Source organism: Grammomys surdaster, unplaced genomic scaffold (assembly GCF_004785775.1).
Source record: "Grammomys surdaster isolate TR1022 unplaced genomic scaffold, NIH_TR_1.0 125752, whole genome shotgun sequence".
Taxonomy (NCBI): domain Eukaryota; kingdom Metazoa; phylum Chordata; class Mammalia; order Rodentia; family Muridae; genus Grammomys; species Grammomys surdaster.
The window spans coordinates 1,618,070-1,625,411 of record NW_021620584.1 but is presented as its reverse complement, the minus strand read 5'-3'; the positions used below and the strand labels follow the sequence as shown (position 1 = coordinate 1,625,411).

General features: G+C 45.2%; 1 non-coding gene across 1 annotated transcript; it reads right to left on the bottom strand.

Annotated features, from left to right (window-relative positions):
- Positions 1–6,964: 6,964 nt before the first annotated feature.
- Positions 6,965–7,071, bottom strand: LOC114639829. Its single transcript, XR_003714065.1, has one exon. It is a non-coding gene; the product is annotated as a U6 spliceosomal RNA (small nuclear RNA).
- Positions 7,072–7,342: the final 271 nt, after the last annotated feature.

Sequence of the window (7,342 nt, the reverse complement as noted above, 5' to 3'; positions counted from 1 at the left end):
GGTGCCAAAGAAAACTGGGACAAGATTCACTCAATATCTGTGGCTCCTCCAAGCATTTCTCATCCCACCCCCTACCCTAAACCTTTCTAGTCCAGGAGCTGGGCTTCACTCTCCTTCTTCCAGCTTCTAATTCATATATAAACCTTTCATTTTAGCCATGTATGCTCTTAACCTCCACTCTTGTCTCTCTCTTGGCCTCTTTGCCCTCTTGCTTCTCTTCCTTTCTTATTCACTTGCTCCCTCTCCCCATTACCCTTCCCCCATGGCCTAGTTAATCTGGACCCTTCCAGATTCCTGTAACTGTGCTTTCCCTCATATCTGTAATTAAACCTTCTCAACCATACCTAAGGGTCCTCATTTTTATTCATCTGATGCTGACAGCCAGGAATGGCATATGTGAGCCCCCTTCCAAGGGACTTTTCCTCAACAAACCAAGCTGCAGGTTTGACTTTCCTGAGGTATGTACAGATTATTTCTTTCTGCTGGCTTCTGCCTCACATCAAACTGACTCCAAATTCTAAAGTCCACCTCTTCAGCTGCTTCTTCCCTCTACCTGCTCTAATTCTCTAATGAAATTAAAGCAATGGGCAATGTTAGACGTCCGTGCCCAGCTTAGAACAGACCACACTAGATCAAACGGTTCCAAAGTGGGGGGGGGGGCTATTCAGGAGATAAGGCAAAGGTGGGGGGAGAGAAATAGAAGAAGATGGAGGAAGAAGAGAGGGAGAGGGGAGGAAGAGAGAAGTAGAGGCCAGCCATGACCACGTGGAGAGAGGGGAAAGGGAAAGGGGGAGGGGCGAGGGGACAGAGAGAAGCTAGAGGCAAGAGAGCAAGAGAGGGAGGAGGGGGCAAGCAGCCCCTTTTATAGTGGGCCAGGCCTACCTGGCTGTTGCCAGGTAACTGTGGAGGTGGAGTTTAGACAGAATACTAACATTCCCTGTTTTGGTTTAATTAAAAAAGAAAAATTAGAAAGAGGTGACAGCAAAGCAGGAATAGGGTCATCGTAATATCTGGCTACTTCCTGCTGGCATTGGGGGTGACGTGCATTTAGGGGGAACCTAGAAGAATGGCTATAGAGGATGTTTGTCCAGTCTTAGGAGAGCTGGCTGTTTTCTGCTGTCCAGGGTCTATGGAGCAAGCCATCTGAGGATAGGTCAGAAGGAACAGGCTCAGTAGAAGCAGCTGTGTGTGTGACAGGAGATGGAGCATCTAGAGCTTGCTTCTCTAGAGCTGTTTTGGATGTGCCTGGACTTGACAAGATCTAGATGGCATCTATTTGGTCCATGAGAGGTAGATCTGAATGGGTTTCCTGTAGCTCATAAGTTTACAAAAGAGATAACAGCATGAGTTAACAACACAAGCAGTCTTTAAGATGAACCTTTGCTGGATCATATAGTGGAATGTTTTATTAGAGTTAGGCAAGTTTATAGGAACTCTGATAATATTAGGACAGTGTCCTAGCAAGAAGAAGAAATATGAAGCATTTAATTGATGGCAACTGAGTTTAGGTAATGAGGTAACAGATAATCTGTGAAAGCTTAGCTGTCAATGTAGTCAGAAGTCTGAGAAAGAGAAAACAATAATCTACCAGTTATATATTATTTTTAAAATGACAGAATCCACTAACAGTTCCCATGGTCTCCATAGTCTCTTGGGTGAAGTCAGTTTGGCTTCCAAGTACAGAAGATGCAGTGCTTTTTCTCTGTGGAATGTATATGCGTGACATGAGAAATGACTTACCTTGGTTTGACTTAGCTAAGTCATTTGACTCAGAGCATCCAGTTTAGCCCACTTCGTTTGTTAGGGACTATATCATCACATACAATCCAGGCTGTGTCTTCTAGGTGTCAAGTGTCCAAGTCTTCTGAAACCATCTTGGGTCAACTGTTAGAGGCTTTGAGAATTCTGTCAGCCATAAACTTAAATATACTATTAGCAGACTTCTGACAAGATTGAGAGCCATAAGGATTGGTTGTAACTGAATAGAATTTAATAGCAGTAGTAAAAATTTATTAAGACAGGATAGGAAAGAGTCTTAAGTAACTTTGGTGGGTTGTGTAGGCAGAGAAAAGCACATTTTTGTATTAGCAAAGAAACATTTGGCTAGGACCAGAATAAGAAAGCTAGTGGGTTGGGACTGTGGGACACAGGTCATGACCCAGGTTTGTGCTATGGCCCTGCAGCAGAGGGCATAGGAGGAGCTGTGGGTCAGGTCCATGGCAGCAGGGCAGGACTTCCTACTAGCGGCCAGAAGTCACTGCCCAGTGCCTCTGGAGTCTGCTAGAGCCTGCAGTGGGCAAGGAAAAGCAAGCGTGTCCCATATCACAGCAGCATTCATGTTAGCTGTGTTTGTGGTGGAAGGAACAGCTAGCATTCACTTTACAAGACCTGGACAGAGAGGGAAAGAGATAGAGCCTCCCTCTCATGCCCTGGCAGCCAAGCCCTTTGCACAGGTGGTTGTGCACGTGGGGAAGCAAGTCTCAGCAAGGGTCCCTGGCAGAATGTAAGGAGTAGACCCAGAGCAGAGCTAAGACACAAAGAGGGGAAAGGAGCAAGCAGGATCCCAGACCACTGCTTTTCAGGCAAACTGGCTGAACTAAGTGTGTCCAGCCAGCCACAAATGATGGAGGAGGCAAAGGGGGAAGGGATGCCAGCCCCTGCTACTTCAGGCGAACCGGCTAAACTATGTGGGTGCAGTCAGCCACAAATGACGGAGGAGGAAGGGGAGAAGAAAGAGAAAGACTGACCCCTGGGGAAGACACACTGGGGGCTAGAGCTTGGAGCCTGTGCTCCTAAGAGAGAGAGGACAGTCTGTCCAGGCCCAGCCTAGGGTTCTAAGCTGCATGAAAGAAATTATCTCAAGAGAAGAGGGAAAGCATCTCACCCAAGGGGAGGAATTCTAGAGCGAGGGTCAGGGAAGGACAGGGTTAGCTCTGAGATCAAGAAATCTTTCCTGGGACTATGTAGATGATTACTCTGATCAGTGGGGGATGGCTAAAAGGGGTGGGGAACAGGCAGAACACATAGAAGTATTAGAGCAAAGGTAGATGGATGTTTGGATATAGGGAACCTCTTTCCTTTTACCAGACTGCTGGCAGTATGTGTGAAGACCCTTTAAAATGATTGGGTCTAGCATGTCATTATGTGGCCATTTTAAACCATTTTCTAGAGGGTACCAAATCCAGACCTTATTGCAGAGGTGTATCAATTTGAAAGGCCTCAAATCAGGCGTTAACTTTAGAGATTTGAGGTTTTTCAGGCGCCAACTCAGTGGGGTGTCTGGGGGGTGCAGTCGAAGACAATGTAGCGCCCATTGGGTGAGGGGGGGGCTGTTACCAAGCTATTCATATCGGCATCCCAAAAGAAAAGTCAGTAACGAATCAGGCAGGCAGCCTAGAATCAGGTTGTCACAAGAATATCTAGGAGCCTCGGCTGTGGCCCAGAGATCACCAGAAAGCAGTTCAACCTGGTACCAGGATTTGAGGCTGCTGCAAGAGCTTTGGGGGGGGGGGGGCTGTAAACTGCTTTTGAGGAGGGAAATCACCCAACAGCCAATGTCCTAAGTCGTAGGTCAGCTAGAGGCCAGTCATGTGGACTGGGGCAGTGAAAAAACCAACCCCTCAGCCCAGGGAAGGCTGGCCAGGCCCTATCTGGGCATTTAGAGTCCCTCCTGAGAATTGGAAGCTCCTTACCAATCAATATGCCGGTGTGTGTTTGTGAGCTTATGCAATCTGGTATCAGGAAAGGTGGAACCGTGAGGTCTGTGTAGGCCTGTATGGCTGCCCAGCCCACGTAGCAGAGCACCACGTGGGGGCCCCAGAGGCACAGCTCATATGGTGGAAGTTTTGTGAGCCTCGCAGCGGTGGATGGAGTTGGTCTGGAGCAGCAGTGGAAATTCACACGGTCAGTGACAGCAAGTAGCAGTGGATGGAGTCCATATGGTATAGCAGTGGCGGCGGAGGTGGTGCAGTTGCAGCAGGCCATGTGGCGTTGGTCCTGCATGGTCACAGAGGTTCCAGAAGTCTTCGTTCCCAGCCAATGCACCAGTGTTAGATGTCAGTGCACAGCTTAGAAGAGACCACACTAGACCAAACAGTTCCAAAGAGGGGGCATTTATTCAGAAGATAGGGCAAAGGTAGGGGAGAGAAATAGAGGAAGATGGAGGAAGAAGAGAGGGAGAGAGGAAGAAGAGAGAAGTACAGGCCGGCCATGACCATGTGGAGAGAGGGGGAAGGGAAGGGGGAGGGGCGAGGGGACAGAGAGAAGCTAGACGCAAGAGATCAAGAGAGGGAGGAGGGGGCAAGCAGCCCCTTTTATAGAGGGCAGGCCTACCTGGCTATTGCCAGGTAACTGTGGGGAGGAGCATAACTGGCTGTTACCAGATAACTGTGGAGGTGGAGTTTAGACAGAATACTAACAGGCAAACCTTATTCATCCCTCCTCATCTACTCACTAAGTGTCTGACTTCTGGAGCTCACTCCTGTGGTGCCTACCACCTAGGCTTCTCTCTACTAAGGCAGTCCTCTCCCTCAATTGGAGCCTTCCCTTCTTGAAAAGGCCTCTCCCAGTCCACTTCCTTCAGGTGTTTTCTTTCTACCTCCTCTACTGGGTAAGTGTCACTCTGGTACTGCCTGGTTTGTCTACTGTTACTACAAAACCCACCAGTGTTCCAGAAATTTTATCTTTCCACACTGGGCCCCTATCATCTGAGAAGGGATGCCTCTCTTCTGTGATTTAGATGTTTCTTTCTGACAAGTCTCTCAGTCTGCTTGAGAATGCCCAGAATGAAATTACCACCACCACCATGACACTCACCCTCCTGCCTCTGCTCCCTTTGTTCTCAGTCCTTTCTGGAGCTTCCCCTCACCTCCCACCAAGAGCTACAGTCTGGAGGCTTCTCTATGACTTTCTGGGCCTCTGTGATACTGGAATTCTCCCCAGGGAGCAATTCTTATCTGCAATTTTGTCTGTTCTGTCTCTCAGCTCCCTCCTGGAAGCCTCACTGTTCTCTTGTGCTTCCTGGGCCTCTAGCTTCCTAAAATCCTCCTGGGCCTTGTAGGACTCTTTCTCTTTTCCTCTCAGACTCAGAGATTTTCTTAAACCCTCACTGCAAAGGGCTTGGCCTCAGTACAGATCAATCAATGGCCAATAACTGGCATACTCAATTTTCAAATTCTCTCGTCTGGTAACAACATCTGCTACTGCACAAACAAACGATCTCCAAATCTTTTATAACTGAACTTTCTCAGTTCTTACAAAAGTCTCTTATCTCTGTTTCTTTGTGGTTGTTGTTTTGTTGTTGTTGTTTACTTTCCACTCTTCAAAATCTTTTAACTCTTCAATTTATCTGCCGTCTGCTCTCAAGAAATCTTTTAAGACTATTGTGTAAACTGTATTTATCTCAGGATTTGTAAATCATTGTGTGTGATTAAAGAATCTATAAATTTGTAACAAAAAGTTAGTTTAAAACTAGTAACAAAAAAGTTGAAAAAATTTTTTTAAAAATCTATATATAGGTAATCTTACTTTTTTACATATATATTATATATGTACATATGCATCTTGGATTGAGCTGTTGTTTAAATAGTAACCAGGTGACTCACCTCCATCTTGGTTGGCTACCAAATCTGAATGGAAGCAACTATATGGCTGACAGCTATCTTTACTAAGATTAAAAAGAATTCATACCGTATAACTTCCATCCTGGATCAAAAGACCATCTGGTATGAACAAACAATAGCAACAATTAGAAAATTTCTCGGTCCTCCTGAGCCCTCCTGTTCTTATCACTGTACCTCCTTTTTAAACTAAGGAGGCAGCAGCAAGTCTCCAAAATATTGTGCATTAGTATAGATTTGTTTTCTTTTGATGATATTTTTCATTCTTTTTTTTATAATTTATTTTTTCTCAAATCATAATTCATTCACACAGGGGTTATAAACACAGAAAGGTAGGATGTGGGGAAGGGAATGACACTGAAGTGTGGGTGTTCAGGGGGAATACAGATATCTTCAGAACTGGGTATCGGCTGAGTGAAGGTTCAGGGGACAAGTCACTATGACTCTGCCTATGATTCACTTGTCCTTATCTAAGTTGGTATTGTCTGCCAAGGCTACCTATTTTCAAGGTCTATGACTACTCAGGCTTGTAAATTTCCACAAAAGCTGCCTGTTTACATTAGCTTATAGCCATCTGTTTCAATGTTTTTCCACTGAGACCCAAGACTTTGTGTTAGTATACATGTATGACAGGCCTATTGCTGATTTTAGGCCTATGGCTGATTTTAGGCCTACAGTGTGTAAGCAGGGCTGCCCCTGACATCTCCTCCCTTCTCTAAGTATAGAAGGGCTGTGGCAATTCTAAACATGCAAAAGTGGGGATAGAGGCCTGACCTCCAGTATTTGAAGGGGACCTTGTGATGGCTCCAGTCCCCCTGTCGTTGTCCAGTGAGGCATGAGGGCCATACCCATCCCGATGTCTTTTTCCTGGAGAGGGGATACTTTTGACATCAACCCCTGTGCAGTCAGGCTTGTCCCTCAGGGAACCCAGATAGATATTTTTATTTTTTATTTATATTCCCTTGCAGTGCTTAGCCTCGCAGCCCAAGCAAGAATTCAGATCGCCTGTCAGAGGGGGTTCTGGGTGGCCCCTCTCTGCTTGGTCTAGGGGCAGAAGTTCCCCCTTTTAGGTTGGGTGGAGATGGGTTTTTGAAACACCCTGTATAAAGTAACAACCTCATCTTGAGTCTTGTGGTCCTCCATAGCTAACTTATGATAATGTATCTGAGTAGGTTTTGCTACCAAATTATTTATCTGTTGTATCACAGAGTTAGTCCACCAATTTGAGGGCCAGGGATCAGCAGAAAAAAGCAAAAAGAACCCAAATAATGGTCCCAAGATGGGAGGAAATAGGGTTGACAACCTTGGAGAGGCTGAAAACCAATTCTTGTACCAGCATTCATCTGAAAACTATGGAATGCTTCACGAATTTGCGTGTCATCCTTGCACAGGGGCCATGCTAATCTTCTCTGTATCGTTCCAATTTTAGTATATGTGCTGCCGAAGTGAGCACTAGTATAGATTTTTGTGTGATAAATTTTTAAGGTTATACAAGTCTATACAGATTAACAAAAACTGATTTAGCAATTTACATCTAACTATTTATATCTTTGCAAAATGTGTTTAACACCAGGCTTCAAAAAAAAATCTTTACATAAACAACACATATTTGATAAAATATGTTTGATTAAGGTTTATAAATTCCTAAGGTATTCTCAGGTTAACAGAACTGACTTAGACATGTGTGTCTAACCACTTAATGTCTTTGCTGTGTTCAATACTAT